Source organism: Pelophylax lessonae (genome assembly GCF_965119305.1).
Source record: "Pelophylax lessonae genome assembly, chromosome: 3".
Taxonomy (NCBI): Eukaryota; Metazoa; Chordata; class Amphibia; order Anura; family Ranidae; genus Pelophylax; species Pelophylax lessonae.
In genome coordinates, this window is record NC_138770.1 from 49,517,213 (window position 1) to 49,540,163 (window position 22,951).

At 48.8% G+C, this 22,951-nt stretch overlaps 1 protein-coding gene and 1 pseudogene across 2 annotated transcripts in view; both read left to right on the forward strand.

The window, feature by feature from the left end:
- LOC309550898 (tripartite motif-containing protein 75-like) overlaps window positions 1-14,063 on the forward strand; it is a 30,960-nt pseudogene extending 16,897 nt beyond the window's left edge. Inside the window, exon 2 of the transcript XR_014226174.1 lies at window positions 12,219-14,063. The product of XR_014226174.1 is annotated as a tripartite motif-containing protein 75-like (transcript). The remainder of the gene's footprint in view (window positions 1-12,218) is intronic.
- LOC309550900 (3-galactosyl-N-acetylglucosaminide 4-alpha-L-fucosyltransferase FUT3-like) overlaps window positions 1-22,951 on the forward strand; it is a 1,045,386-nt gene that overhangs the window by 818,961 nt on the left and 203,474 nt on the right. The gene's annotated exons all lie outside the window — the stretch shown is intronic.

Genomic DNA, 22,951 nt, shown 5'->3' on the forward strand with positions numbered 1-22,951 from the left:
CCTCGTCCTCCTCCTCAGGGCCAGATTAACGTAGGGGCTATTGGAGCTGCAGCTCCAGGCCCCTACCTTTTATATAGGCCCCGGGTGGGCCATATTCACTGTTACCGCTCTTCTGTCACTTGTAAACACAGAAGTCTGGCTTCTATACTCGCTTCCCCGGGCAGCACCCTCAGAACCTCCCCACACAGCGCGAAGGCCGGACAAGGAGGGACAGTTGCCGATGCATGGATGTGTTTATGGGCTTCAGAGACAGCATCCCATGTTGAATTAGGCATGCATGGCTGCACCCTTCCTCCTCTGGGTGCATGCCAAGGCACGGCCCTTAAAAATCCTCAGCACCAAGCCCATGATGCTCTTAATCCGGCCCTGGTCCTTCTCCACCGCCGCTTCCACCTACACCGCCCATAGGTGTGCGCAGCCTATTGCATTAAGGTGTGCACCCCAAAGTTGAAATACACATGCATGTGTTTGCCTACAGGTACATGGCCCCGATACATTACTCTCCCTGCTGGCAAAGAGAAATAGAGCAGAGCAGGTCCGAGGGAGATCTTTCCCATCTCCTCACTGGCAATGCTATGTGCCCTAGGTGATTAGGGTGTGCCCAGGCACACCTGGCACACCCCGTGCGCACGCCTATGTCACCGCCACATCCACCACCACCTCAACCTCCCTCCTACTCCATATGGGCCTCATCCTTCAGAGATGAAGAAGAACATTGTTTTATTTTTCTGTTTTTTTTTGTTGTTTTAAGTTATTTCCCTATCCACATTTGTTTGCAGAGCACTTGCCATGCTCTTAATTACGTTTTGCTGCCATTTGCTGCACTCTAGCCCTTTCCTTTGGTGTTTTAGAGCCATTTTAGTGCCTGAAAGTTTGGGTCCCCATTGACTTCAATTGGGTTCGGTGTCCGGGAAAAGTTCGGTAAAAGTCCGGGACACGGACCCGGACTTTTTTTTAAAGTTCGGCCGAACCCGTCGAACATGGACATCTAGGTGTCCGCTCAACCCTACTCCTCAGACCATCCCACACCTCAGACCTCACCAAACCTTCCTTATTCTCAGACCACCCACACCTCCCTTCTCCTTTGAAAACTCCACACCTCCGTTCTCCTCAGACCACCATACACCTCCCTTCTCCTCCTCAGACCACCATACACCTCCCTTCTCCTCCTCAGGCCACCCCACATCTCCCTTCTCTTCCTCAGACCACCCCACATCGCATCTATACTCCTCAGACCACCCCACACCTCCCTTCTTCTCCTCAGACCACCCCACACCTCCCTTCTCCTCAGACAACCCCGCATCTCCCTTCTCCTCCTCAGACCACCTCACACCTCATCTCTCCTCAGACCAACCCAAACCTCATCTCACCTTCTTAGACCACCCCACACCTCATTGTTCTTCCTCAGACCACCCCACACCTTATCTCTCCTCCTCATCTCTCCTCCTCAGACCAACCCAAACCTCATCTCTCCTTCTTAGACCACCCCACACCTCATTGTTCTTCCTCAGACCACCCCACACCTTATCTCTCCTCCTCAGAGCACCCACACCTCCCTTGTCCTCCTCAGCCCACCCCACACCATCTTCTCCTCCTTACACCACCCCACACCTCCCTTCTCTTTCTCAGACAACCCCACATCTCATCTATACTCCTCAGACCACTCCACACCTCAGACCCCACCACACCTCATTTATCCTCCTCAGATCACCCCACATCTAATCCCCCCCAACCCCCACACACCCCATATATCCTCCTCAGACCATCCCACACCTCCCCTCTCTTCCTCAAACCCCCCCCCCCCACACACACACACACACATACACACCTCATCTCTCCTCTTCAGACCACCCCACACCTCCCCTCTCCTCCTAAGACAACCCCATACCTCATCTCTCCTCTTTAGACCACCCTACACCTCATCTCTCCTCCTCAGGCCACCCACACCTCCCTTCTCCTTTGAAAACTCCACACCTCCGTTCTCCTCAGACCACCATACACCTCCCTTCTCCTCCTCAGACCACCATACACCTCCCTTCTCCTCCTCAGGCCACCCCACATCTCCCTTCTCTTCCTCAGACCACCCCACATCGCATCTATACTCCTCAGACCACCCCACACCTCAGACCCCACACCTCCCTTCTTCTCCTCAGACCACCCCACACCTCCCTTCTCCTCAGACAACCCCACATCTCCCTTCTCCTCCTCAGACCACCTCACACCTCATCTCTCCTCAGACCAACCCAAACCTCATCTCACCTTCTTAGACCACCCCACACCTCATTGTTCTTCCTCAGACTACCCCACACCTTATCTCTCCTCCTCATCTCTCCTCCTCAGACCAACCCAAACCTCATCTCTCCTTCTTAGACCACCCCACACCTCATTGTTCTTCCTCAGACCACCCCACACTTTATCTCTCCTCCTCAGAGCACCCACACCTCCCTTGTCCTCCTCAGCCCATCCCACACCATCTTCTCCTCCTTACACCACCCCACACCTCCCTTCTCTTTCTCAGACAACCCCACATCTCATCTATACTCCTCAGACCACTCCACACCTCAGACCCCACCACACCTCCTCATTTATCCTCCTCAGATCACCCCACATCTAATCCCCCCCAACCCCCACACACCCCATATATCCTCCTCAGACCATCCCACACCTCCCCTCTCTTCCTCAAACCCCCCCCCACACACACACACACACACACATACACACCTCATCTCTCCTCCTCAGACCACCCCACACCTCCCCTCTCCTCCTAAGACAACCCCATACCTCATCTCTCCTCTTTAGACCACCCTACACCTCATCTCTCCTCCTCAGGCCACCCCACACCTCCCTTCTCCTCCTCAAACCACCCCACACCTTCCTTCTCTTCCTCAGACCACCCCACATCGTATCTATTCTCCTCAGACCACCCCATGCCTCCCTTCTCCTCAGACCACCCCACACCTCCCTTCTTCTCCTCAGACCTTCCCACACCTCCCCTCTGCTCCTCAGACCACCTCCCACACCTCATCTTTCCTCCTCAGACCCTCCCACACCTCCCCTCTCCTCCTCAGACCACCCTATACACCTCATTTCTCCTCTTCAGGCCACCCCACACCTCCCTTCTCCTCCTAAAACCACCCCACACCTCCCTTCTCCTCCTCAAACCACCCACAACTCCCTTCTCCTCTTCAAACCACCCCACACCTTCCTTCTTTTCCTCAGACCCCGCCACACCTTATCTCTCCTCAGACCACCCCACACCTCATTTCCCCTCCTTAGACCCTTCTCCATTATCCTCCTTAGACTCCTCTCACTTCGCCTCCTCTGACCCCCCCCCTCCATACCTTCTCCTCCTCAGACCACCCCAATGCCTTCCTTCTCCTCCTCAGACCACCCCACACCTCCCTCCTTCTCCTCAGACCACACCTCATCCCTCCTCCTCAGACCACCCCACACCTCATCTCCCCCCCCCTCATACCTCATATATCCTCCTCAGTCCATCCCCCATGCCTCATCTCTCCTCCTCAGTCCGCCCTACACCTCTCTTCTGCTCCTCACACCACCCCACATCTCCCTTCTGCTCTTCAGACCACTTCATACCTCCCTTCTCCTCCTCAGACCACCCCAAACCTCATGTCTCCTCCTAGACCACCCAAAACCTCAACTCTCCTTCTCAGGCGACCCCATATCTCATCTTTCCCCTCAGATTACCCCACACCTCCCTTCTCCTCCTCAGACCACCCAACGTCTCCCTTTTCTGACTAAAACCACTCCACACCTCCCTTCTCCTCCTCAGACCACCCCACACCTCAGTTCTCTTCTTCAGACCACACCTCACATCTCATCTATCCTCCTCAGACCACCCCACACCTCCCTTCTCCTATTCAGATAACCCCACACCTCATCTCTCCTCCTCTGTCCACCCCACACCTTATCCCCCCCCCCCCCACATCTCATCTCTCCTCCTCAGACCACCCACCACACTTAATCTCTCCTCCTCAGAACATTCCACACCTCCCTCTCCTCTTAAGACCACCGCACAACTCCCTTCTGCTCTTCAGACAACCCCACACCTCCCTTATTCTCCTCAGACCACCCCATAGCTCATCTCTCCTGTTTAGACCACCCCACACCTCATCACTCCTCCTCAGACCACCCTACACCTCCCTACTCCTCCTTAAACCACCTCACACCTCCCGCCTCTTCCTCAGACCACCCACCATGTCATCTATCCTTCTCAGACCCCTCTCCCTTCTCTTCCTTAGACCCCTTTCACTTCTCCTCTGACCCCCCCCCCAACCCTTCTCCTCATCAGACCACCCCACACCTCCCTTCTTCTCTGCACACCACCCCATACCTCATCTCTCCTCCTCAGACCATCCCACACTTCCCCTCTCCTCCTCAGACCGCCCCACACCTCTCTTCTGCTCCTCAGACCACCCCACACCACTCTTCTGCTCCTCAGACCACCCATGCCTCCCTTCTGCTCCTCAGACCACTTCATACCTCCATTCTCCTCCTCAGACCACCCCAAACCTCATGCCCCTCTTTAGATCACCCCACACCTCAACTCTCCCCCTCAGGCCATCCCACACCTCATCTCTCCTCCTCAGATCCCCCCCCCCACATTTCATCTCTTCTCCTCTTCTCTTTAGACCACCGCACACCTCCCTTCTGCTCCTCAGACCACCCCACATCTCCCTTCTTCTCCTCAGACCACTCCACACCTCATCTCTCCTGTTTCCACTACCCCACACCTCATCACTCCTCTTCAGACCACCCTACACCTCCCTACTCCTCCTAAACCACTCCACACCTCCATTCTCTTCCTCAGACCACCCCACATCTCATCTATCCTCCTCAGACCACCCCACACCTCATACCCCACCACACCTCCCTTCTCCTCCTCAGACCACTCCACACCTCATCTTTCCTCTTCAGACCCTCATATCTCCTCCTCAGACCCCCCCCCCCCCCCACTCACACACACACACACACACACAAACCTCATTTCACCTCCTCAGACCATCCCACAACTACCATCTCCTTCTCAGACCATTCCACGTCTCTCTTCTGCTCCTTAGACCACCCCACACCTCATTTCTCCTCCTCAGACCACCCCACACCTCATCACTCCTCCGCAGACCACCCCACATCTCTCTACTCCTATGCAGACCACCCCACACCTCTCTTATCCTCTGCAGACCACCCCACACCTCCCTTCTCCTCCGCAGACCACCCCACACCTCCTCTCTCCTCCTCAGACCACCAGACACCTCCCTTCTCCTCCTCAGACCACCCCACGCCTCATAGCTCCTCCTCACACCAACCTTCTCCTCCTCAGACCTCCCCACGCACAATCTTTCCTCCTCAGACCACCCCATTCCTCCCTTCTCCTCCTCAGACCACCCCGCAGCACTCTTCTCCTCCTCAGACCACTCTGCACCTCCCTTCTCTTCTTTAGACCACCCCACATCTCATCACTCCTCCTTAGACAACCCCCCCCACACACACACACCTGATCTCTCCTCCTTAGACCACCCCACACCATCCCTCTCCTCCTCAGACCACCCTACACTTCTCTTCTCCTCCTCAGACCACCCCACACCTTCCTTCTCCTCCTCAGACCACCCCACACCTTCATTCTCCTCCTCAGACCACCCCACACCTCCATTCTCCTCCTCAGACCATCCTACACCTCCCTTCTCCTCCTCAGACCACCCCACACCTCATATCTCCTCCTCAGACCACCCCACACCTCATCTCTTCTGTTTCGACCACCCCACACATTATTGCTCCTCCTCAGACCACCTCACACCTCCCGTCTCCTCCTCAGACCACCCCACACCTCATATCTCCTCCTCAGACCACCCCACACCTCATTTCTCCTGCTTCGACCACCCCACACCTCCCTACTCCTCCCCAGACCACCCCACACCTCCCTTCTCTTCCTCAAACCACACCACACCTCCCTTCTCCTCCTCAGACCACTTCACACCTCATCTCCCCTCTTCAGACCCTCGTATATCCTCCTCAGATCCCCCCCCCCACGCGCACACACACACATATCTCATCTCTCCTCCTCAGACAAGCCCACAACTCCCCTCTCCTTCTCAGACCACCCCACACCTCTCTTCTGCTCCTTAGATCACCCAACACCTCCCTGCTGCTCCTCAGACCACCCCACACCTCCGTTCTCCTCCTCAGACCACCCCACACCTCATCTCTCTTCTTCAGACCACCCCACACCTCCCTTCTCCTCCTCAGACCACCCACACCTCTCTTCTCCTACTCAAACCACCCCACACCTCCTTTCTCCTCCACAGACCACCCCACACCTCCATTTTCCTCCTCAGACCTCCCCAGGCATCATCTTTCCTCCTCAGACCAACCCACTCCTACCTTCTCCTCCTCAGACCACCCCACACCACCCCTCTCCTTCTCAGACCACCCCGCACCTCCCTTCTTTTCTTTAGATCGCCCCACATCTCATCACTCCTCCTTAGACAACCCCCCCCGCACACACACACCTGATCTCTACTCCTTAGACCACCCCACAATATCCCTTTTCTCCTCAGACCCCACCACACCTCTCTTCTCCTCCTCAGACCCCACCACACCTCTCTTCTCCTCCTCAGACCCCATCACACCTCTCTTCTCCTCCTCAGACCCCACCACACCTCATATCTCCTCCTCAGACCACCTCCACACCCTCCCTTTCCTCCTCAGACCACCCCACATCTTTTTTCTCCTCCACAGACCACCCCACACCTCATTTCTCCTCCTCAGACCACCCGACGACTCCCTTCTCCGCCTCAGACCACCCTGCACCTCCCTTCTCTTCTTTAGATCACCCCACATCTCATCATTTCTCTTTAGACAACCCCCCCCCCCCCACACACACACACACACACCTGAACTCCCTTTCTTAGACCACCCCACACCACCCCTCTCCTCCTCCTCAGACCACCCTACACCTCCCTTCTCCTAAGACCCCACCACACCTCTCTTCTCCTCCTCAGATCCCACCACACCTCATCTCTCCTCCTCAGACCACCCCACACCTCTATTTTCCTCCTCAGACCACCTCCACACCTTCCTTCTCTTCCTCAGACCACCCCACATCGTATCTATTCTCCTCAGACCACCCCATGCCTCCCTTCTCCTAAGACCCCACCACACCTCTCTTCTCCTCCTCAGATCCCACCACACCTCATCTCTCCTCCTCAGACCACCCACACCTCTATTTTCCTCATCAGACCACCTCCACACCTTCCCTTTCCTCCTCAGACCATCCCACATCTTCCTTTTCCCCCTGAGACCCCCCCCCCCACCTTCCTGGCACCAGAGGTCAAAGGGACCCTTCGTGGTTTCCTGCACTGGGGCCCTGAGAGTTCTAGTTACTCCTGTGTTCTGAATCCCTCCTTCTAGCCCCCTCCCTATGACACATCTACAGTATCTCACATAAGTGGGTACACACCTCACATTTTTGTAAATATTTTATCATATCTTTTTATGTGACAACACTGAAGAAATGACACTTTACTACAATGTAAAGTAGTAAATGTACAGGTTGTATAAAACAGTGTAAGTTTTCTGCCCCCTAAAATAACAACACACAGCCATTAATGTCTAAACCACTGGCAACAAAAGTGAGTACACCCCTAGGTGAAAATGTCCAAAATGAGCCCAAAGTGTCAATATTTTGTGTGGCCACCATTATTTTCCAGTTCTGCCTTAACCCTATTGGGCATGGAGTTCACAAGAGCTTTACAGGTTGCCACTGGAGTCCTCTTCCACTCCTCCACGACGACATCACAGAGCTGGTGGATTTTAGAGACCTTGCGCTTCTCCATCTTCTGTTTTAGGATGCCCCACAAATACCCAAAAAGGTTTAGGTCTGGAGACATGCTTGCTCAGTCCATCACCTTTACCCTCAGCTTCTTTAGCAAGGCAGTGGTCTTGGAGGTGTGTTGGGGTCGTTATCATGTTGGAATACTGCCCTGCGGCCCAGTCTCTGAGGGGAGGGGATGGTGCTCTGCTTCAGTATGTCTCAGTTGGAACATGTTGGCATTCATGGTTCCCCAAATGAACTGTCGCTCCCCAGTGACTGCAGCAATCATGCAGCCGAAGACCATGACACTCCCGAGTCCCAACACCATGCTTGATTGTAGGCCAGACACACTTGTCTTTGTACTCCTCATTAGGGATGATCATACGGTTCGGGTCGACCATCGGCTCGACCCGAACATTGGCTGTTCGAGGTTCGGCCGAATTTAGAACTTTTTGCTGAAAAAGTTCGGAATTCGGCAACCAGAACCGACCAAAATGCAATGGGTCAGGAAGTGGGCTTTAAAAGCCCGTGATTGGACCAGAACCATTAGTAAAAGCCAATTGAGGGGGCAGGAGAATGCTAGGAATGTGATTGGAGTGACTAGGGGGTCCCTAGGCCAATCATTAGTGAATACGCCCCCCAGTATATAAGATAGCCCCGGGAAATTCCTAGCATTGTAATACAGGGACATGGAAGAGAGTGGAAGCAGTTCTGTTAAATTTGCTTCAAAAGTGTCATTTAGCATTTATTAGTGTGAGGAAAGGGATATCTAGTGTAGTTAGAGTGCTCTTTTACACTTTAGTTAGATGCAAAAAATTAGTTTCTGTAGGGAAAGTGTTAAGTGCCAGGGTGACCGTAGTGTAGTGTAGGGTGAACTGACTCTGACTGCTATGGCAGGGTGACCAAACCCTTCCATATCAGGGTGACCGCTATAGAGAAAAGATTGTTTCTCTTATGTCACATTCAGAGCACTGATATGGCTTCTCACCGGTCAGCTTGCTTTTTGGCTGCAGGCGTTTATAGGGATTTTTTGAGGACTTGTTTGGAGTCAGGCATGACATCTGAACATGTGTATAGGGGGTATATATACACACCTATGTATGTATATATACACCTGCACATATATAGGTGTGAAAGGAGCAGAAATCTATACTTGCGCTAATCAAATAATTAACACCAATATGGCTCCGCTCCTATAACACCTATATATGTGTAAGTGTAAAATACATATAAGTGTGTGTGTACATATATACCCCTATACAGAAGTTCAGATGTTTTGCCTGCCTCCAAAGAACCCAAAAAAATGCCCAAAAAAACGCTAGCGCCAAAAAAAAACGCCCAGGTGTGTTGCAGGCATTTTTTGGAGGTTTTTGGAGGCAGGCAAAACATCTGAACTTGTGTATAGGGGTGTATATACACACATACTTGTATGTATTTTTACACTTACACATATACAGGTGTTATAGGAGCAGAGCCATATTAGTGTTAATTATTTAATTAGCGCAAGCATATATTTCTGCTACTGTCACACCTATATATGTCTAGGTGTATATATACATATAAGTATGTGTGTATATATACCCGTATACACAAGTTCAGATGTTTTGCCTGCTTCCAAAGACGCCCAAAAAAATGCTCAAAAAAACGCTAGCGCCAAAAAAAAAAAAAACTTCACAGGTACACTTTTTAGACCCCCCAGATACTAAATCCAAAGAATTTCTTTTTTTCTTTTAACTTTTTTTTTTTATTTTTTCAATAATTGGCTCTCTATCAAAAATGACAATTTTTAAGAACTTTTTTTTTGTGTGATTAATAGTCCCTGGGGCATGACCCAGAACCCTAGGCACTTTTTAGGGGCATTTATTGGGTTTTAGGGCTTCAAAATGGTGTTTTTTGATTACCGAAGTTCGGGTCCCATTGATTTCAATGGGGTTCTGAAATCCGGGCCGAACTTTCGGGAAGTTTGGATGTTCTGGCTGAACCGAACGTTTGAAAAGTTCGATCATCCCTACTCCTCATCTGGTTGCTGCCACATATACTTGACACCATCTGAAACAAATACATTTATCTTGGTCTCATCAGACCACAGAACATGGTTCCAGTAATCCATGTCCTTAGTCTGATTGTCTTCAGCAAACTGTTTGTGGGCTTTCTTGTGCATCATCTTTAGAAGAGGCTTCCTTCTGGGACGACAGCAATGCAGACCAATTTCATGCAGTATGCGGCGTATGGCCTGAACATTGACAAGCTGATCCCCCCATTCAACCTCTGCAGCAATGCTGGCAGCACTCATACGTCTATTTCCCAAAGGCAACCTCTGGATATGATGCTGAGCACGTGCACTCAACTTCTTTGGTCGACCATGGCAAGGCCTGTTCTCAGCGAAACCTGTCCTGTTAATCACTGTATGGTCTTGGCCATCATGCTGCAGCTCAGTTTAAACGCTTCAATACACTTTCACCCCCTCCCTGCCCAGGCCAATTTTCAACTTTTAGCGCTGTTGCATTTTGAATGACAATTGCGTGGTCATGCAACACTGTACCTACACCAAATTTATGTCATTTTTTCCCACAAATAGAGCTTTCTTTTGGTGGTATTTGATCACCGCAAGGTTTTTTCTTTTTTGCTACACAAATAAAAAAAGACTGAAAAGTTTGAAAAAAAAAACATTTTTTTTTGTTTGTTATAAACTTTTGTAAATAGATACTTTTTTTCCTGCACTGATGAGGCCACACTGATGGGGTGGCACTGATGATGAGGCACTAATATGCAGCACTGATGGGCACTGATAGACGGCACTGATATGCAGCACTGATGGGCACTGATATGTGGCACTGATATGTAGCATTGGTGGGCACTGATAGGCGGCACTGATGGGTGGCACTGATAGGCGGCACTGATGGGCACTGATAGCGGCACCGATTAGCAATAATGGGCACTGGTGGGCAGCACTGATAGATGGCAATGATGGGCAGCACTGATGAGAAGGGCACTGAAAGGGTCCCTGAGCATCCTTGGTGGCCATGGGTGGGCATCCCTGGTTGCCATGGGTGGGTAATCCCTGGTACCTCTAGTGGCATCCCCCAAGGGTCTGCACTGGTAATCAATGCTCTGATTACTATCACAGACCCCCCCCCCTGTCAGGAGAGCCGCCAATCGGCTCTTTTCCGCTCGTGCCTGTCAGGCACGAACTGAGGAAAGCCGATCAACGGCACTTCCTATTTACTATGTGACCAGCTGTGATTGGACACAGCTGGTCACATGATAAAGTGCCTACGGCTCTTTACCGGGATCGGAGATGCAGTGTGTCAGAGTGACACACCGCACCACCGATCGCCGCTCTGCGCGCCCCCCGGTCATATGACTGCCAGTACGGATAGAGCAACCACTTCCCGGCCATCATTTTGCTATATGGCGGGCGGTAATTGGTTAAGGGTCTTGGCAATCTTCTTATAGCCTAGGCCATCTATATGTAAAAACAACAATTCTTTTGTTCTTTGCAATGAGGTGCCATGTTGAACTTCCAGTGACTAGTATGAGAGAGTGAGAGCGATAACACCAAATTTAACACACCTGCTCCCTATTCACACCTGAGACCTTGTAAACATGAACGAGTTACATGACACTGGGGAGGGAAAATGGCTAATTGGGCCCAATTTGGACTTTTTGACTTAGGGGTGTACTCACTTTTGTTGCCAGGGGTTTAGACATGAATGGCTGTGTGTTGAGTTATTTTGAGGGGACAGCAAATTTACACTGTTAGGGTCCATTCACACTAGCGCGACTTGTCAGGCGACCAAGTCATCTGACAAGTCGCAGTCGGTCGCTCGCCATTGATTAGCACAGGACCCGTTCTAATAGGAGCGACACAAGTCGCTCCGACTTTGAAAAAGGGTCCTGTACTACTTTGGGGTGACCTGGAGGCGACTTGCATTGACTTCAGTTATATGAAGTCCGTGCAAGTCGCCCCGAAGTCACGGTGCACATTGGCACCGCGACTTTACAGGTCGCCCCTGGAAGTCGGATCGCGCCCGTCTGAATGGGCTCTTATACAAGCTGTACACTCACTACTTTACATTGTAGCAAAGTGTCATTTCTTCATTCTTGTCACATGAAGAGATAGAATACAATATTTACAAAAATGTGAGGGGTGTACTCACTTTTGTGAGATACTGTACTTAGTTTAGTTTCTCTCTTCTTATCATCGAATCCATTAAATCCTCCTCTGACTCCCTCCGACTGCCTCCTTCTGACTCTTTACCTCTGATTCACTCCCTTTGAGAGACATCTATCGCAGTAAATCCTCCTCTGACCCACTTCCTCTGAATCCCTTCTTCTGTCTCCCTCCCTCTGACAATCTACTTAGTTTCATTTCTCTCTTCTGCAGGCAGCGATGGCGTTCTCTGATGCGAGGAAGGAGCTGGACTGTTCCGTCTGTCTGAACATTTATACCAATCCTGTGACACTGAAATGTGGACACAACTTCTGCCAGGACTGTATAGAAGGTGTTCTGGATACACAGGGGAGGTCTGGAGTTTATTGCTGCCCTGAATGTAGAGAAGAGTTCCAGGTGCGTCCTGAACTTAGCAGGAACATAACACTGCGCAACATAGTAGAGAGTTTCCGATGTACCGAGCCAGAGAAGAAGGAGGAGAACAAGGAAAGCCAGATCTTCTGTACGTACTGTATTCACTCTCCTGTACCCGCTGTTAAATCTTGTCTGCATTGTGAAGCTTCTCTGTGTGATGACCATCTGAGAGTCCACAGCAAGTCATCCCAACATGTCCTATCTGACCTCACCACTCCCCAGAAGAACAGAAAATGCTCTGTCCATGAGAAGATCCTGGAGTATTACTGCACGGAGGACTTGGCCTGTCTCTGTGGGTCCTGCAGGCTGCATGGAGACCATCAGGAACACCAGGTTGAGGCACTGGAGGAGGCATCTGAGAAGAAGAAGGAGAACCTGACCAATGCTCTGCAGAAGTTGATGAAAAAGAGAGAGGAGATAGAAGAAAGCATCAAGAGTCTGCAGAAGTACAAAAGTAAAGTACGAGACAGTGCAGACGGTGTAGCCAAGAGAGTCACCGCCATATTCAAAGACATCAGGAGACAACTGGACATCCTGGAGAGGAGAATTCTTAATAAGATATCCAGGCAGGCCGAGAAAGTCTCATTCCCACCCTCTGATTTAATTCAGGATCTGGAGATAAGGAAGGATGATCTGTCCAGGAAGATACGTCACATGGAGGAGATAAGTAACATGACGGATCCACTGACTTTCTTACAGGAATCAGACACAGGTGACTTGTGTGATACTGAGGATGGAGATGAGGAGGAAAAAGAGAGATGTGATAAACTTCTTCATGTTGGGGGAGATCTGATTGCATCTGAGATCTTGCCCCTATTACATACAGGATTATTTGATATAGTAACAGGGGTAAATAAAGGGATACACAAACCAGAACCTGCAGAAATAACACTGGATGAAGACACGGCTCATAATAGTCTAAATATTTTAGATTACGGGAAGACTGCACGCAAGGCACCCAAAAACCTAAATCGCCCTCAATTGCCAAACAGATTTATGATATCTCCCCAGGTCTTAAGCAGTCAGAGTTTCTCCTCAGGGAGACATTACTGGGATGTGGATGTTGGGGGATCATCACACTGGGGAGTTGAGTTGGGATGTGTTACCCAAGTATAGACAAAACAAATCGCTATGATACATCCTCTGCAGACCTTGGAAATAATTCTGTGTCCTGGTGTGTGGAGAGGAACGCTAATCAGTTGTTAGTAAAGCATGGCTACAACTCTGCAACTTTAGCTGGTAATTTCTCAGTAACCAAAGTCAGAATAAATCTGGATTATGAGGCTGGGCAGATCTCATTTTATGAGTTGGGTATCCCGATCCGACACCTCCACACCTTCACTGCCACTTTCATTGGACCCCTCCATGCTGCATTACATTTAGGCCAAGGTTGTATAAAGATATGTAGAGGGAATCAGGAGGTTTGACACATTTACCCCAAGTTTGGCGGCATCACTGGCATTCTAATTGGTGGACCAAGGATCATATATAATCCATACATATGGATTATATATGATCTTAGGTCCACCTAGTGTTCACCTTCTCCTACTGGTAGATGCTGTGGTCACTGACAACTCCGATTTTGGACAACAGCTCCCAGCATGCCTCAGAACATGGCTGCACAAATCTTATCAAGCAGTGCAACATGGGTTTATTAGAAGAAAACTCAATTTCTAAATAATCAGATAGTCAAGAAAACCGATACATACTCCATACAATAATCTATTGGAATGAAGATTGAATGGAAGCACCTAGGACTGCCTCCCTAAAATCCCAACTGTCTCTTCCTTGTGGTTATGGCATCAGCATTGTGGTAATGGACAGAATTATACAGAGCTCTCATACTAGTTCTTTTTATAGCGGAGTTCCACCCGTTTTTGTGTTTATTAAAAGTCAGCAGCTACAAAAAGTGTAGCTGCTGACTTTTAATAAACACACACTTACCTGTCCCACAGTCCAGCGATGTGGCTGGCGGGAGCCTCCTTTCTCTTCCTCTTCTCCCCGCGGTGCTGGCATCTGTAGGGTGATCACCCGGCTGTGAAGCCGCAAGCTGTCACATTACGCGAGTCACATTACGCGAGTCACGCTGCGTGTCCGGAGTGGACGGCAATTTTCTGGGACCCATGACGTGTCCTAGAAGATTGCAGGGAGGGAGGGGGAGAGGAGAACTTTCACCCGAGCCGCCTAGGTGGCCCAAGCGGAAGTGGGAGCAGGTACCTGTCAAATCTAGGAACCCGCCCCCCCCCCCCCCCCCCCCAAAAATGACATGCCAAATATGGCATGTGAGGGGGTCAGGAGCACTTAAAGTTTCACTTTTGGGGAACTCCCCTTTAACTTGCTCACTGCTTTTCCAGAAGCTTGCACAGAGCTGGAGATTCAATGGCCGACAACCCCTGCAGTGTTTTACCATTGGTGCCTCTTCTCCGATGGAATAACTGCAATGGCACAGGAGGAGTGACAGTGGCATCACCACTCCTGTCAGCCCAGTTTTGGAAGTGGCAAGGAGAGGAAGAGAGAGCGGGGAGGAGGTGAGAGCTGTGCTCTCTCTTCCTCCTCCTGTCAGTATAGCGCTCACATTTTTTAGAAGCCGGCAGCTGTGTTCCCAGGAATACAAGAACTGCACTGAAAGGAGAGAGGAGGGGGGAGAGAGCTCCATTTTTGCTGACAAGTACACCAATGCACGCGGTTGTAGGGCATTTGCCAGCTTTCACCATTAACCAAAATGTGTTACTTTCGGCAGGCTGATTGCTACATGTCAGGGATTTATTGCCACGGGCATGAAGTAAAGCATCATGATCACGGTGTGTAAATACCCCCAACCACTGGCTATTGCAGCTTAGGAGGGGGCGGATGGGAGGCGGTAAAAATTCAGCTTAATCGCAAATTTTTACCACCCCTGCCCCCCCCCCCCCCCCAACCACACATTTAAACTTAGCCTTAGGGTACTTTCACAGCAGCGGCTGCTGTGCGGTGGGATAACAGCTGTGCCGATGCACCAATTGTGGCACATCACATGGTTCACTAAATATTTTATTCATAGCTAGGTGATTTGACAAACAACCCCTCACTTCTTCCTAATCTGTGCAACTACAGATTCCATTGTGACCGGCACAAGTGCTCTGCAGAGAACACAGCAAGAAGGTCCCACAACATCCTTGCGCACTTCCAGGTCCATCCAAAACCTGACTGACAGATCTGGAGCTGAGCAGTGAATTTGACAAACAGACGACTGCTGGGGGTAAGATCCCCCAAGCTCACACAATGGGGGTGGGGGGTGCAGTTTGGCATCTTTGCTCAGAGCACTGGATGGCCTTGTCCCAGTGTTGGATATTCCAGTGCTGTATCAGGCAGTGTAGAGTGGGGGTGTAGTATTGGATTGTAGTACAGTGCTGTACCAGGCAGTGTAGGGTGGGGGTGTGTAGGATGGGATTGTAGTACAGTGCTGTATCAGGCAGTGTAGGGTGGGGGTGTGTAGTATTGGATTGTAGTACAGTGCTGTATCAGGCAGTGTAGGGTGGAGTGTGTAGTATGGGATTGTAGTACAGTGCTGTATCAGGCAGTGTAGGGTGGGGGTGTAGTATTGGATTGTTTTGGATTGTAGTACAGTGCCGTATCAGGCAGTGTAGGGTAGGGGGTGTAGTATTGGATTGTAGTACAGTGCTGTATCAGGCAGTGTAGGGTGGGGTGTGTAGTATGGGATTGTAGTACAGTGCTGTATCAGGCAGTGTAGGGTGGGGTGTGTAGTATGGGATTGTAGTACAGTGCTGTATCAGGCAGTGTAGGGTGGGGGGTGTAGTATTGGATTGTAGTACAGTGCTGAATCAGGCAGTGTAGGGTGAGGGGGTGTAGTATTGGATTGTAGTACAATTCTGTATCAGGCAGTGTAGGGTGGGGGTAGGTGTAGTATTGGATTGTAGTACAGTGCTGTACCAGGTAGCGTAGGGTGGGGGTGTGTAGTATTGGATTGTAGTACAGTGCAGTATCAGACAGTGCAGGATTGGAGGTGTTTATTTTTGCTTCCACATTTATTTGCAAATGTATGCAGCAAAAACGTCTCTCCAGAAGGTGTCTCCCAGTAGCCAACAAATCTCCACCTGATGCGGGCTGCTGGAAAGGTATATAAACCCTCCCCTCGCTTCCGTCACTGGCTCAGTGTTTTACCTGTGTGCCATGTAACTGGTTATCAATGTGCTGCTCCTGACCTTGATCCTGGTTCCTCCTGTGATCCTGTTCCAGTACCGGCATCCTGTACCCTGCTACTTCATATCTGCTCTCCTTGTTCCTGAACTTAGTTCTGGTCCCCTTCCAGATCCCTCTTCTTGCAGCTCCTGTCTTATCCTGTTTATCCGTATTCCCCGTTACGTATATGTGGTATTACAGTTCGGTATTGTGCCCCTTGGTTTACTGTTCCTGTATATTGTCACTTTGCCTTGTATTGTGATTTTGGTGTTGGGTTGATTTTAATTCATTATTAATAAATCTCACTTTAATCATACACAGTCTGGTTTTGGTTCCTTAAGTACAGGTACCCTGATCTGGTCAGCCCTGCTGTTGTCAGATCTCTACACTCCGTATCCTAATACTCTGTAAGCAGAGTAGGTAAATCGATTATTTTTGCATTTATTTCTTTTACAAGCTAGATTAGGGCTCCATTCACACCAGCGTGACTTGGATCCAACTTTAAACTCAATGGATCTAGTCACATCAGAAGTCGCACCAAAGTAGTGCAGGCACCTCTTCAAAGTCGCCCCAACCTAAACAGGTGCCTTTGAAAAGAATGGAGTGCGTCTCAAATTCTCATGAGAAATCGCACAAGTGTGAATGGAGCCAAAGTGTGCTGAAGACCCCTTTTGCACAGTTGTGTATATCAAACCTTTGTCTTTTTTTTTTGCTAGTCAGAGCGACTGCCATGTTTATTGTCATGTAATACTCACTTCTATTATCAGTATAATTGTACCTCCGTGCTTTGGCTGCAAGACCAGTTTATACAAACCTCTAAGGCAGGGAGAGGCAACCTCAGCACTATGGCTGTTGTGGAATCATGAATCCCATGAGGCATTGCAAGACTGACAACTACAAGCATGACTTCCAGAGGTAGAGGCTTGATAGGATTTGTAAGTTCACCACAGACGGAGTGCTGAGGTTGCCTCGCCCTGCCTTAGGGGTTTGTATTAACTGAGCTTACACACAGTTCAGTTAGAAGCGAGTATTACATGACAAAAAGTTCAGCAGATGCTCTGACTGGTTAGAACTAGGAAAAAGGCAAAGGTGCCATAATGCTCGGTATGCTGCACTCACTGCCCTGGATAGGGGTCTGATATGGATCATGAGGGACACCCAACATTTTGTTTTTTTAACTCAAGAAAGGCTTTATTGAGAAGGAAAATAAGAAATGCAACAGTTCCAGCACAGATCATTTTGACTAAGGTATTATATATGGCTTGTTCTTAACTACTATACCAATAAAACCACACTTCCAGTAAAATAACCACACCACAACCGATTGGAGTTAAATTGGCCATAGCAGCCTTTTATTACCCAAAAATATAAATAACAAATAAATAACCTGAACACACAGTGCATAAAATAAAATGGAGCCACATGGTCCTAATAGGCATCAAATCAAAGACAGCACCTGTGTGTCACTTGTCAGGCCTCTACCTGCAAAAACACAGACTCAGAGACAACCTGCAGGTACCTACACCAACTGGGAGCCGTACCTCAGACGGGTCCCTACACCATACATTTTTGTGCCCATATGAACCTAAAAAGGACCTTGCACCCCGCCACCACCGTCACAATAGGCTCCCCCACCACATCCCATAATAAAATTCAAAAATCCCACCAAAGGCAAAGTGGGAGGGTGGGAAGTTGTTCCCTGCTTGCTGATTGATCCCCCTTCCCTCAGGTAACAAAACCCCATCCCCCAAGGCTCCTCCCAACCCTGACTATGCCCTCCAGCCAGCTAACCTTCCTGTTTATCCAGACAAAACACTTTTTTCCTTCCTATACCCAAGCCCCTTTAAGCCTTGTCATGACGGCCCTCCATTTATGGCCTTCTAGTTTTACTCCGGACCTCTTTTCCATAGCCAAAATCAACAGTTCCATGTACATAATCAAGTGCAGACAATGATACATACTGGGTATATCATAACAAAGACCATCAAGTATAACAGAAAGCATACCAGCAGCACAGTAAATAAAAGATATTATACATCATAGGTAACTTACTCAGTCTTCTTGCCACTCGAGTATATTCAGTAGCCATTGGTGTATACAATAATCCATCAGGAGTTTATCCATGATTAGGTCTAGCAGGCTTAAGCTCAGGGTGTCCAACCATGGGCCCCAAAGATTATCATACTTACGAGGGCATCCCTTGTGTTGGTATATGTACTTCTCCAACCTGAGAGTTTCTCCCATACACTGTAACCATTCTTTATGGTAAGGGGCATCAGCAGGGTGCTGCTAGGCAAACTAGGCAGCCGCCTAGGGCTCACTGCTGCATAGGGGCAGAGTCACTGCCGCTAACTTTACCACTAGCCTGGCTGAGGAATGCCACCCTAAACAGGACTGGGTTGCTGACTTACTCTCCAGAGAAAGCAGCAGCCGTGAAGGACATCCGTCATGGCTGCTGCGGAGGAGGTCAGCAGTAGCTCATCATGTGAGGAGGGTGACAGCTGGGGAGCCAGACGAGGCAGGCACAGCTGGGGAGGCGAAGGAGGACAGTGGGGAGGGAACACCAGGGAGCCAAACGAGGCAGGCATGAGGACAGCTGGGGATGCGGGCATCATCAGGTTTCTGGACATAAGCAAAAAGATCCTGCCCCGGTAAGTCTGCTTTAACCCTGTTCCCTGTTGAAGTCACCCACGCCCTAGGCAAGACTAGCGCCAAACTCCCCCTACCCCGCTCGACTGAGGCAAGCAGCATGGGAGGTGGGGTGTGTTAGTCTTGCCTAGGGCGCAAAATAGTCAAGCACCGGCCCTGGGCATCACGTGATTTTCAATGCCGTAAAATTACTTTCCAGGCTTGAAAAAGCGCTCTAGTCATTGCTTCTCTGGTGGGGGCTGGTAACTGGAGGCCATCTAGTATGCCCATATAGGCATGGTTTAGGGTTGAAATAGAGATTTGAAAAATGGCGCTGACTGTATTCACTACCCCTGCCCAGTAAATTAATTTGTTTGCCATGGTCTCTGAAGCATTCACTACAAGTAGGGTTGGTTAGGAGGCTCATCTTACACAGCCTAGTCGGGGTTTAGTTTGCCAGATGAAGTATGTACAGTTGTTTAAGCCTTTTTGACACATTGAGAGAACATAGTGGCACGGCTTGAAGAGCTTCCTCCAAACTGGTCATCTATAACAGGGTCACAACCCATTTCGACCGCCTCTTAAGGGAAACGACTTAAGAAAGTCCACCTGCAGCATGGCATAGCAACGGGAGATGAAGCCCTTAGTAGAGGCTGCATTTGACATCATCTATCAACACTGGAGTGGGGGATTAGTACCATACCAAAGAAGCACCCTGCGTCACTACAGCATCTTTCAGTTTAATATAATAAAAGTGTATAGACATTGGCAATGAGAACTTATCCCATAATTCCTCAAAAGCGTGGAGAGTGCCATTGGTAAAGATATGGCGCAGATGAATGACACCTAGTCCACACCATCTTGAAGCATATTGTAATTTAGCCAGCAATGGATAATTACCATTAAAGCAGATAGGGCAAAAACGTGTGAAACCAGTGACCTGTTGAAGCTATTTAGCCTTATTCCAATTTTTTTGGAGAAGGGCATATATGCATATATAGACAATATTCTGTTATATTTGGCAAAAGCCTCAAGTCCAGTCAGTATATATCTATTACTTTAGTTGTGTAACATAAGATGTACGTGGAGGAGTCCAGAGGGTTCTCCTCCTGGTTCCGATGTGGGGTCATCCCTTTACAAAGATGCTGTAACTGCCATGTAATAAAGCCTAGGGTTTGACATAGCTAATCCCCTGGCAACTTTGGGTCTCTGAAGGTGCTCCAATGATAGAGTTTACTTTTCGAAATGGGCTTAAGGGGATAACCATGGGGACATTAAGCAAAAAATATAACTGAGGTATGAAAATTATTTTGACTATATTTATTTTACCAGCCAGGGATAGCCATAGTCTATTCCAAATTTGAAACTTATCTCTGAAGCGATTCAAAAGAGGGTAAATAGTCAAGCAGCAGAAATCCACAGGCTGAGGATAACCTGCACACATATGTATTTAAAAGAGGAGGTTACAGGGACTGAGCAGGAGCGAGCATTAGGCTCAGAGGGATTTCTGTCAAGTAGCATCAAAATGCACTTGTCCTAGGTAATGAGAAGCCCAGAGTATTCTCCAAATTTAGTAATGGTTCTCATTGCTACATCAAGGGAATTAAAGGTGTCCCCTAATAATAACATGGTGTCATCTGCATAAAGCAAGACCTTTTCATGGAGCTCACCACACTTAAACCCAACTTTCTCATGATTCTGCCAAATCAAGGCCGCTAAAGGCTCAACTGCGAGAGCAAATAGTAAAGGGGACAGCGGGCACCCCTGACGTGTACCCCTGCTCAAAGGAAATGTGGGAGATAGCCTCCCAGCCTCTCTGATGGCTGCTATGGGATGGTCATATATCAACTTAACCCATGATGTGAAAACAGGACCAAAACCAGGTTTAAGAGAGGATGGCCTAAAGGTATGGCCATTCCACACTGTTGAAGGCTTTGGCTGCATCCAACGTCGCCAAAGCTCGCTCACCCACATTATCCGCCCTAGCCTGAATGTTAAGGAAAAGCCTACAGAGGTTTACAGCTATGGACTTCTGAGGCATGAAACCCGGTTGATCCTGGTGCACTATCATGGAAAAAACCTTATTAAGCCTGATCGCTAAAACCTTTGCCAAGATCTATAAGAACTGGGGTCAGTAGGGTCTTTGCCTGGTTTCAAAAGAATAATTAAATTAGCCTTAGTCATAGAGTGGGGAAGACTAGCTTGTTCCCTGGCCGTGTTCAAATCTTTCACTAAAAACGGTAAAATACACTTTCCATTTTGCTTGTATACCTCCATGGTTAGGCCGTCGTCACCCGGGGCCTTGCAGGGCAGCAGTAGTGCAAACAAAGAAGTTGAACCGCACTCGGAAAATATGAAATCAAAAATGTCTTTTATTCCTCATATCGAATCCATGCAGACAGTGCATTGAGAGACATGTTAGGTTGACGCGTTTCACGATATAGATAATCGCTTACTCATTACCACACCAGTAGCCTTCTGCATTTTATCCAGGGTGATAGGAGAATTGAGCATACTCCAACTACTCTGAGACAGTTGCAGGAAACGGATACTAACCTGATAAGTTAGGAGGTCAGTATGAGTGCAGGTCTGTTTAGAGTGGTATAGAGAGAAGTAAAAAGTAACTAGTCCTGTCATAATTTAGTTCAGATTAGTAACCAGCCTGCCATCCCCCACATGCAAGGCACTAATTGTGCCTGTATTCTGCAGGGCATTCACAATTTTCACAAATTGTTTGCTCACCCTCCTCATAAAAGATTAGTTTAGATAAAAACCTTTTCCTGTCTGCTGAGGACGATACCAGATGATCTAGTGTGCCCTAGGCAGATTCCCAATTCGTTGAATTGTCCACATATGTTTGTTCCAATTTGCTTACCTGTGTAGCTCAACGATCAATGATCATGAGTTGTTATAAAATCTGCAATGGATCTCTTAATGGTCCCATGTGAAGGGAAAAGGTGGAGCCAGAAGGCATTATGTTTCCAAGGGCCTCAGAGCTGGGTAGTTGAGGACCTAGCTTTCAAGTGGAGTACCAATGGGGAATGGTCCGATATCCCTCTGGGGGTGTACATAATATTGGTAAGGATAAGTAACAGGGAGGGGGTACCAAGACAGAGATCTATCTGGGACAGGGACATATATGACTTTGAAAAGCAGGGGAATTGTTTCTCCTGGGGATACCTGATGCGCCAGAAGTCAATCCAGCCCAACTCCTGTAAAAATGTGTATAAGATAGTACCTCTATTCTCAACTCGAGAGGTGAGAGGAGGGTGCTTGTCTAAAGAGGGGTGTAAATAGCAATTGAAAGTGAAATTTTTTTTTTTTTTTTATAAAATTTTATTAGAACACAAAAATCAGAACAGAGCCACAAATAACCATACAGAATATAGCATTTTAGCATACATGAAAAACAGCTAAATATACAGCATATAAAACAACAACCATATGGTAGAGAGTATAGGGGTGTCAACACCCTCTACGACCAGACAGAGGATGGTAAAAGTTTATAGAGTGATAACTGGGGCATGTTCTCTACCAGTAACAAAAATGAGAAGGGGGGAAGTAGAAAAAGGGAGGACAGGGAAGGGGTCCCAGGGGTGGCAGTTTTGGACGGGACCGTATAAGAGAATGACTTGCAAACATCCAAAAGTTCTGAATCCATTGAGATTGATGAAATATAGTTCATCCATGTATTATAAAAGTGGCGCTGGAATCTGTATTGATAC